An 11,454-nucleotide genomic window follows, 5' to 3' on the forward strand; every position below is an offset into this window, starting at 1 on the left:
TACCCTCTAGATCCATCCATGTTGTTGTGAATGGCAATGCTTCATTTTTTTACGGCTGAGTAATATTCCATCACATATAAATACCATATCTTCTTCATTCATCTCTCAATAGGCACTTAGGTTACGTCCATATCTTGACTGTTGTAAATAATGCTGCAATGAACACAGAGGTAGGTGTATGTATGTTTTTTGAATTTATGTTTTTGTTTTCTTTGGATAAACACTCAGAAGTGGAATTGCTGGTTTGCATGGTAGTTCTATTTTTAATTGTTTAAGAACCTCAATACTGTTTTCCATAGTGGTTGCACTAATTAATAATCATACCAATAGTGCATAAAATAGTTCCCTTTTCTCCACATCCTTGCTAACACTTGTTATTTGTTGTTTTTTGATGATAGCCATTCTGAGAGCTGTGAGGTGATATCTCATTTTAGTTTTGGTTTATGTTTCCCTGATGATTAGTGGTTTTGTGCACTTTTTCATGTGTGTGTTGGCCATCTGTACATCTTCTTTGGAAAAATGTATGTTCAGGTCCTCTGCCATTTTTAAAAATCAAGTTGTTTGTTTTTTTGATGTTGAGCTGCATGAGCTGTTTTTTTTGTTTGTTTGTTTGTTTTTTTGTCTTTTTGTCTTTTTAGGGCTGCACCCACGGCACATGGAGGTTCCCAGGCTAGGGGTCTAATTGGAGCTGTAGCTGCCCTCCCACACCACAGCTCATGGCAACACCAGATCCTTAACCACTGAGAGAGGCTGGGGATCGAACCCACAACCACATGGTTCCTAGTTGGATTCGTTTCCACTGTGCCACAAAGGGAACTCCCGTAGGAGTTTTTATATATTTTGGTAATTAACCCCTTATTGGATATATCATTTGCAAATATATTTTCCTATTCAGTAGGTTGTCTTTTCATTTTGTTGATGGTTTTCTTCACTGTTCAAAAGATTTTTAGTTTGATATTGTTTCATTTGTTTATTTTTGCTTTTGTTTCCTTTGAGGAGACAGACCTAAAGAAATATTACCAAGACTATTGTCAAATATCATACTGCCTATGTTTTCTTTTAGGAGTTTTATGGTTTCAGGTCTTACATCTAAGTCTTAATCCATTTTGAGTTTATTTTTTATGTGGTATAAAAAAGCAGCCCAGTTTCATTCTTTTGCATGGAGCTGTCCAGTTTTCCCAGCATCATTCGTTGAAGAGATTGTCTTTTCCCTGTTGTATATTCTTGCCTCTTATGTCATAGAATAACTGACCAAAAAAATGTGTTTATTTTTGGGCTCTATATTCTGTTCCATTGATCTATTTGTCTGTTTTAATACTGGTACCATATTGTTCTGATTACTAAAGCTTTGAAGTAATGTTTGAAATTAAGAGCACGATACCTCCAAGTTTGTTCTTTCTCAAGATTGCTTTGGTCGTTTGAGTTCTTTTTGTGGTTCCATGCAAATTTTAGGATTATTTGTTTTAGTTCTGTGAAAAAATGCCATTGGTATTTTGATATGGATTGCATTGACTTTATAGATTGCCTTGGAAAGTATGAACATTTTAATAATATTAATTCTTCCAATCCATGAACATATCTTTTCATTTATGTGTGTTGGCTTCAATTTTGTTTCTTATAGTTTTTAGAGTACAGGTCTTTCATCTCCTTGGTTAAATTTATAGCTAGGTATTTTATTATTTTTGGTGCATTTGTAAATGAGATTGTTTTCTTGACTTCTCTTTTTAATAGTTAGTTGTTGGTATTTAGAAACACAAAATATTCCTATATATTAATTTTGTATCCTGAAACTTTACTGAGTTCAATTATTAGTTGCATAGTTTTTTTGTGGAATAGTTAGGGTTTTCTATATATACTATCATGTAATCTGCAAAGAGTGGTAGTTTTATTTTTTCCTTTCCAATTTTGATTCCATTTCTTTTTCTTTTTTTCTTTTTCTCTCTCCTTCCTTCCTTCCTTCCTTCCTTTTGCTCTTTAGGGCCACATTCATGGCATGTCGAAGTTTGCAGGCTAGGGGGCAAATTGGAGCTGTAGCTGCCGGCCCTATGCCATAGCCACAGCAACATGGGGTCTGAGTCACATCAGCGACCTACACCACAGTTCACAGCAATGCCAGATTCTCAACCCACTATGTAAGGCCAAGGATTAAACCCGCATTCTCATGGATACTAGTCGGATTCATTTCTGCTGTGCCGCAATGAGAATCCCTGATTCCATTTATTTCTTTTTCTGATCTGATTTCTGTGGCTAAGACTTCTAATACTATATTGAATAAAAGTGATGAGAATAGGCATCCTTGCTTTGTTCCTCATCTTAGAGGAAATGCTTTCAACTTTTCACCATAGAGTATGATATTAGGTGTGGGTTTGTCATATACAGCCTTTGTTATTTTGAGGTATGTTCTCTCTATGCCCACTTTTTTGGAGAGTTTTTAATTATAAATGGTTGTTGAATTTTGTCAAAATCTTTCTGCCTCTATTGAGATGATCATATAACTTTTATCCTATATTTTGTTAATATGGTATATATCACATCAACTGATTTGTGCATATTGAACCATACTTGTATCCCTAGGATAAATCCCACTTAGTCATGATGTAGGATCCTTTTAATGTATCTGCTACAAATTTTTAGTTTGTGGTTCCCAAGAAGTTCATTTATAACAACCTTTGTATATATGTGTCTATTGTAATTTGATGATCCCTTAAGTTTGAAAACATTCTAACAGCCCTACATTTTTAGTCTCCTTCCACGTTTTATATTTTTGACATCATATTTGACATCATTTTATTTCATGTATCCCTTAATTACTTATTGTTGATATAGGTGATTTTACTACTATGTGTTTTAACCTTCCTACTAGTTTATAAGTGGTTGACCCACTACCTTTACTATATGTTTGTCTTTACTGGTGAGCATGTTCATTTCATAATTTTCATATTTCCAGTAGTGACCTTTTCTTTTCTGTTTAGAGAAGTCCCTTTAACATTTCTTGTAAGGCCAGAACTCTTTTACCTTTTGCTTGTCTGTAAATTCTTTGTCTCTCCTTAAATTCTGAATGATAACCCTGCTGGCTAGAGTATTCTTATATGTAGATTTTTTTTCTTTCATCACTTTAAATATATCATGCCACACACTTCTGGCTCGTGAAATGTCTGCTGAAAAGTCAGCTGATAGTCCTACGGCAATTCACTTTTACGTAGTGGTTGCTCTTCTCTTGTTACTTTTAAGATTCTCTCTTTACCTTGAATTTTTGCCATTTTAATTACAGCATGTCTTGATGTGTATCTCTGGGTTTACCTTGTTTGGAAGTCTTTGTCATTCCTGTGCCTAGATGTCTATTTCTTTTCCAAGGTTAGGGAGGTTTTCAGCTACTGTTTCTTCAAATAAGTTCTTTGCCCCTTTCTCTCTCTCTTTGCCTTCTTGTACCCCTATAATACAAATGTTAGTATGCTTGATGTTGTCCCAGAAGTCCCTTAAACTATCTTCATTAATTTTTTTTCTTTTTTCTCTTCAGCTTGGTTGATTTCCGCTACTCTTTCTTCCCAATTGCTGAGCTGAGTCATTCCTCTGTATCATCTAATTTACCACTGATTCCTCCTTTTTTAAAATTTTTTTATTTTATTTTAGGGCATAGGGCCATAGGTGTGGCATATGGAAGTTTCCAGGCTAGGGATTGAATCAGAGCTGCTGGCTTATACCACAGCCACAGCAACTCACAGCAACTCCAGATCCAAGCCATGACTGTGGCCTACACCATAGCTCGTGACAGCGCTGGATCCTTAACCCACTGGAGTGGGACCAGTGTGGAACCCGCATCCTAGTGGATACTAGTCAGATTTGTTTCTGCTGAGCCACAATGGGACCTCCCTCCTCTTATTGTATTTTCCACTTTAGTTATGGTATTCTTCAGCTCTGATTAGTTCTTTTTCTATTTTCTAGCTCTTTGTTGATCTTTTCACTCTGTTCATCCATTCTTCTTGGGTTCAGTGAGCATCTTCATGATCATTACTTTGAACTCTTTATTGGGTAGATTGCTTATCTCCATTCCATTTGGTTCTTTTTCTGAAGTTTTTGTCTTGTTCCTTCACTTGGAACGCATTTCCTCTGTCTCCTTATTTTGCCTAATTCCCCTTTTATTTTCATATATTTTGTAGGTCTGTTACTTGTCTCCATCTTAGAGCAGCTGTCCCATGGGGTCCAGTAGCATGCTCCTTACTGCCACCAGAGCCATATATTCCAAGGGTGTCCCCTACATGGGCTGCACACACTGCCTCTGAGGTGGCAAGGTGAATTTCTGTGGTGTGCTGTTTGGTGGAACTGGTCCTCCCTACACCCAGCTGGTTGTAAGCAGTATAACTGCTGTGTGTGTTTGTGTGTGTGTGTGCTGGTGGTCAGGACAGATCTCTAGTATGAATAGGCTAGTAGATAGATTCCAGGATGGTGTCTGCCAGTGCAAATGTCAATAGAATAGAATGAGATCACAAAAATGGCTGGACCAGGGTCTCAGATCCCAGGAGAAGTCTCGGTTGCCTCCTGCCTCTCAAACTTCTACTTCTGCATCAGGACTCAGGGCATGTGAAATTTTCCCCAAGCCCTTTAAGAGCAGAATCTTGGTTTCCTGCAGCCTTCTAGCCCCACAAGGCCAGATGTTTTGGGAGCTTGTCTTCCTGGTGCAGGGCCCCTAGGCTGGAGAGCCCCAGGTGAAGCTCAGACCCCTTGCTCCTAAGTAACTCTGCAGTTGTGATATTCCTCCTACTTGGTGGGTTGCCAACTTGGGATGTGGGTCCTGACTACACTCTGTCTCTGCCACTCCTACCTTTATCATTATGGTTCCTTCTTTATATTTTATTTTTATTTGTGGTAAATCTTTTAATGCTTATCTTCATGTCTTTCTCAAAGATAGTTGCTCTGTTAGTAATTGTAATTTTGGTGTGGGAGGAAGTGAGATTAGGGTCTTTCTACTGTACCATCTTGGTCACCTCTCCATACACAATAACATTTGAGGACATGTCTTACACTTGGTGTGAATGTAGCATAGACCTAAACACCTCCCAAGGATCATCTGCATTTCAGTTTTCTTCTTTTTTGAAATTGTTTCATTTAATAGTGAATATCGGGTAAGGTGGCCATTTGTGGACTTTTAACTAAAGAGAGAGAGAACAGTTTAAATCTTATCCCCACCCCACCCCAAATATTAGAAAACTTTATTGTTCAAAATTTTAAAAATATATACATACATGTATATATGTGTATATATATTCATACATATATATATTTGCTGTATAGCAGAATTTGAAGGGATATTTTAAATCAACTATAATAAACATTTTTTAAAAGGCCTGGAAAATATTTATGTGTATATATATATATATATATATATATATATATATATATAAAATAGAAAAAAAATATATAAACCTATCTTGCCCCATTTCTAAAAATTATTATAACTCAGAATTCAAGAGGTCAGTATCTCAGTGAAGAGTTCTGAGAGCTCCATGAAAGCAGGAAATTTGTCTGTCTTGCTCAGTTATTAGAGCCTAAATTAGATCCTGGCTTATAGTAAATGCTCAGACATCTATTGAACGGACTAAATTTACAGAGGGCCTTGCTCTGTCTTTTCCCATCCAGGTAGATATGGGAGCCCAGGAAGAGGTCAAAGCTGGGGCCATAGCAGCAGTGAATGGTACACTGCCTGAGCAGTGTGTGGGGTGAGTGCTGTCCCAGGGGGCAGCTGTCCAGGAGGCAGTCTTCCAGGCTGCTTCCTCTGGTGGCCCCTCTACTAAGCCACAGGGAACTGTTTTCCTCTTTTTTTTTTTAATGATTTTTATTTTTTCCCATCATAGCTGGTTTACAGTGTTCCATCAATTTTCTTTCTTTTTTTTTTTTGGTCTTTTTGTTGTTGTTGTTGTTGTTGTTGTTATTGCTGTTGTTGTTGTTGTTGTTGCTATTTCTTGGGCCGCTCCCGCGGCATATGGAGGTTCCCAGGCTAGGGGTTGAATCGGAGCTGTAGCCACCGGCCTACGCCAGAGCCACAGCAACGTGGGATCCGAGCCGCGTCTGCAACCTACACCACAGCTCACGGCAACACCGGATCGTTAACCCACTGAGCAAGGGCAGGGACCGAACCCGCAACCTCATGGTTCCTAGTCGGATTCGTTAACCACTGCGCCACGATGGGAACTCCTCCATCAATTTTCTACTGCACAGCAAGATGACCCGTTCACACATACACACATACCCTCCTCTTCCTCACATTATCATGCTCCGTCATAAATGACTAGATATAGTTCCCAGTGCTACACAGCAGGATCTCATTGCTCATCCATTCCAAAGGCAATAGTTTGCATCTATTAACTCCAAATTCCCCTCCCCTTCCCCCTTGGCAACCACAAGTCTGTTCTCCATGTCCGTGATTTTCTTTTCTGTGGAAAGGTTCATTTGTGCCATATTTTAGATTCCTCATATAAGTGATATCATATGGTATTTGTCTTTCTCTTTCTGACTTACTTCAGTTAGTATGAGAGTCTCTAGTTACATCTATGTTGCTGCAAATGGCATTATTTTGTTCTTTTTTTATGTATGTGGTATTCCATTGTGTATATATACCACATCTTCTTAATCCATTTATTTGTCAATAGACATTTAGGTTGTTTCCATGTCTTAGCTATTGTGAATACTGCTTCAGTGAATATATGGTGCATGTACCTTTTTCAAGTAAAATTTTGTCTGGATATATGCCCAAGAGTGGGATTGCCGGCTCATATGGTAGTTCCATGCATAGTTTTCTAAAATACCTCCACTGTTTTCCATAGTGATTTGTATCAATTCACAAAACAGTGAAGGAGGGTACCTTTTTCTCCACACCCTCTCCAGCATTTGTTATTTGTTGACTCATTAATGACAGCCATTCTGATTTGTGTGAGGTGGTAACTCATTGTAGTTTTGATTTGCATTTCTCTAATAATTATTGATGTTGAGCATTTTTTCATGTGCCCGTTGGCCACCTGTATATCTTCTTTGGAAAAATGTCTATTCAGGTCTTTTGCCCATTTTTCAATGCGGTTGTGGGCTTTTTTTGCTGTTGAGTTGTGTAAGTTGTTTGTATATTTTAGAGATTAAACCCTTGTCAGTTGCATCACTTGAAACTATATTCTCCCATTCTGTAAGTTGTCTTTTTTTTTTTTTTATGGTTTCCTTTGCTGTGTAAAACTTGTCAGTTTGATTGGGCTTGGTTTATTTTTGCTTTTATTTCTGTTGCCTTGGGAGACCGACCTGAGAAAATATTTGTAAGGCTGATATCAGAGAATGTTTTTCCTATGTTCTCTTCTAGGAGTTTAATGGTGTCTTTTTCTTATATTTAAGTCTTTAAGCCATTTTGAGTTCATTTTTGTGCATGGTGTGAGGGTGTATTCCAGTTTCACTGATTTACATGTGACTGTCCAGTTTTCCCAGTACCACTTTCTGGAAAGACTGTCTTCTCCCCATTTTATATTCTTGCTTCCTTTGTCAAAGGTTAATTTACTGTAGATGTCTGGGTTTCTTTCTGGGTTCTCTCTTCTGTTCCATTGGTCTGTATATCTGTTTTGGTACTCATACCACACTGTCTTGATTACTGTGGCTTTGTAATATTGCCTGGAGTCTGGAATAGTTATGCCTCCTGCTTGGTTTTTGTTCCTCAGGATTGCTTTGGCAATTCTGGGTCTTCTGTGTTTCCCTATAAATTTTTGGATTGTTTGTTCTAGTTCTGTGAAAAATGTCATGGTAATTTTATAAGGATTGCATTGAATCTGTAGATTTCTTTGGGTAGTATGGCTATTTTTACAGTATTAATTTTTCCAACCCAGGAGCATAGAATACCTTTCCGTTTCTTTGAATCCTCTTTTGTTTCCTTGATTAATTTTGTAGTTCTTGGCATATATGACTTTCACCTCCTTCATCAGGTTTATTCCCAGGTATTTGATTATTTGGGGTGCAATTTTAAAAGGCATTATATTTTTATGTTCCTTTTCTATTATTTCATTTTTAATATACAGAAATGTGACTGATTTCTGAATGTTAATCTTATATCCTGCTACTTTGCTATCAGTTCGAGTAGTTTTGGGGTGGGGTCCTTAGGGTTTTCTATATATAGTACCATGTCATTTGGATAAAATGACAATTTTACCTCTTCTGACTTGGAAACTTTTCATTGCTTTTGTTTGTCTGATTGCTATGGCTAGTACTTCCAATACTTGGTTGAACAGCAGTGGTGAGAGTGGGCATCCTTGTCTTGTTCCAGTTTTTAGTGGGAAGGCTTTCAACTTTTCTCCATTGAGTATTATATTTGCTGTGGGTTTTTCATAAATGGCTTATATTATGTTAAGGAATGTTCCCTCTATACCCACTTTGGTAAGAGTTTTTATCATGAATGGATGTTGGACTTTGTCAAATGCTTTGTTTTCCTATTTATGAAGCTCCAGACTTTCCTGTGCACCCAGAGTTCCCTTTCAACAACCAACAGATGGGTGCTTAGTGACAGAATGAAATGAGCTTGAATAAAAATTAAACTATGTATATCTTTGCTCATGTATATATACAAACAGTAATGAACACATATGTGCAAATACATGGGCTTGAACTGAACTAAGTCAGGAACCCGTGGATGAATTACTGAACTTAAACAGAAATCATGTACGAATCTCTTTTTGAACCTTGGACTGAACTGAAGCCTCTCCAATAATAATAATGATAATCAAAAAAACCCAACACACATATACACACCAAAGAAATAGAAGCACTATAAATGAATAACAGTTGATCTTCATATTCATAAAAACTGTTGAGACCCTTGATCAAAATATTATCCAAACAGAATATTAACCAAACTCATTTTACATATTTGAATTCTTTTAAATGTAGCTACACTATATTTTATGCAAAAGTTATGTTCAGTGAAAGGGGAATGCTTCTAAGTATTTGTGAATAAAGCATGTTTTTAACAGTAACAAAGAATGAATAATCCTTTTCTGAATCATTTTACAGAGAAAGATTCCATTTGTGACAAGAATAATTGGATCCTTATTTATTTATTTATTTATTTATTCATTCATTGTCTTTTTAGGGCCGCTCCCGCGGCATATGGAGGTTCCTAGGCTAGGGGTCCAATCAGAGCTGTAGCCACCAGCCTACCCCAGATCCACAGCAATGCGGGATCTGAGCTGCGTCTGTGACCTACACCACTGCTTACCACAACATCAGGTCCTTAACCCACTGAGCGAGGCCAGGGATTGAACCTGCAACCTCATGGTTCCTAGTCAGATTCGTTAACCACTGAGCCACTGTGGGAACTCCAGATCCTCATTTATTTTAAAAATAAATTTAGATTTCCATATCTTGGCTTTTCTTTTTTTTTAAGGCCTTAGCAATTTATTTATTTTAAATGATTTTTATTTGTTGCATTATAGTTGTTTTAGAGTGTTCTGTCAAATTTTCCACTGTACAGAAAAGTGACCCAGTCTCTCTCTCTCTCTCTCTCTCACACACACACACACACACACACACACATTCTTTCCTCCACATTATCCTTCATCATACTCTCTCATAAGTGACTAGATATAGTTCCCAGTGATATACAGCAGGATCTCATTGCTTATCCATTCCAAAGGCAATAGTTTGCATCCATTAACCCCAGATTCCCAGTCCACCCCACTCTCTCCCCTTTCCCCTTGGCAACCACAAGTCTGTTCTCCAAGTACATGAGTTTCTTTTCTGTGGAATGGTTTATTTGTACTATATATTAGATTCCAGATATGCTACTCAGCCATAAAAAAGAACAAAATAATGCCATTTGCAAGCAACATGGATAGAACTAGAGACTCTCATACTAAGTGAAGTAAGTCAGAGAAAGACAAATACCATATGATATCACTTATATTTGTCTTTTCTTAAAGTATCCTCATCATCATATACATGTAGATACATTTCAGCACCCTGGGTCAGGCTAAGTCTTGGTTTCCTTCAGTCCTCACAGCCTCCCTTGTCCTTGAACTCCTGTTTTGAAGTACTATATGAAGAGTTTCCACTGCTCTGGCCTCCTGTCCAGGTTTCTAGTCAAGGTTCTGGGGACTGCACAGTTACTTGCATCTTGGAAAATGATGTTATTGTTCTCAGTATGTGAGCCAAAGACTGTCCACCCACCATAGTGGTGATATTGCCTCCACCTCTGATCCAGAGGGAGCTGCCATAACGCAGGACTTTATGAGTTTGGCATTCAGATTCATTCCAGGATACCCTTAAGACTGCATGTAGTACCACGTCACACACAAAGTCAAGACTTGTGGCCCCAGGTCAGAACTTCAATGATTCATATACAAGTGAGTAGATGATCTGATATCTTTCCTGTGAAATTGGGCTGATGAAATTGTGAAATGTAAGCTGTTACTAAGCACATTACTCAATCACTGAAATTCATCATCCTGATTCCTCCCTTTTGTAAGCCTTCCTCACAAACTCTACAATCATTTTCTAAACTTTGTGAGTTACTGTTACTTAAGCCTGGATGTCTGTCAACTGTGATTTTATGAAGGTTAATGTATTTCACGCAGCTCGATCTTGACACTTTTTATGCCTCACGTAATTTTCAAACTGGATTTTGTTTTCAATTTGTTTTTTGATCATTAATTTTTATTTTATTTTATTTTATTTTTTTACAATTTCCATTGGGATGTATCCCCCCAATTCTGATTCATTTGTAAAAAACTCACTCGGGATTCCTTTAAACCTACCTCTTTTTTATACTCCACTGTCAAAGTTCAGAGTTTTCAATAAGATTTCCTAGCAATTTTATCTGGGTCTATATTAGAGAGTCACAGTCAATAGGTTGTATATAATTTTCAACTTTCAGATAATCTTAAAGTTCAATGTTTATTTTTAGTAGTAGTCTGAAAGTATTTTGGAATTTTCTCTTCATAGCTTTTTTTTTTTTTTTTTTTTTTTTTTTTTGTCTTTTTGCCATTTCTTGGGCCGCTCCTGCGGTATATGGAGATTCCCAGGCCAGGGGTCGAATTGGAGCTATAGCCGCTGGCCTACACCATAGCTACAGCAACACAGGATCTGAGCCGCGTCTGCAACCTACACCACAGCTCACGGCAATGCCGGATCGTTAACCCACTGAGCAAGGCCAGGAATCGAACCCGCAACCTCATGGTTCCTAGTCAGATTCGTTAACCACTGAGCCACAACGGGAACGCCTTCATAGCTTTTTCTTAACCATTGGAAATAGTGACACATTTAAAACATGAAAAATTCTTGCTATAAATATTCGAATTATATCTCTAGAAAAGCATTACATTTTCCTTCTTTCTTTGATTCCTTCTCAAGAAAGATGCTTGGAGTCTAGTGGCCCTTGTGCCTGAATAGTTAAGTTTTTTGGTGTTTGTTATGTATTTCTAGTACAGGAACCCATGACTA

Source organism: Sus scrofa, chromosome 4, assembly GCF_000003025.6.
Source record: "Sus scrofa isolate TJ Tabasco breed Duroc chromosome 4, Sscrofa11.1, whole genome shotgun sequence".
Classification (NCBI taxonomy): Eukaryota; Metazoa; Chordata; class Mammalia; order Artiodactyla; family Suidae; genus Sus; species Sus scrofa.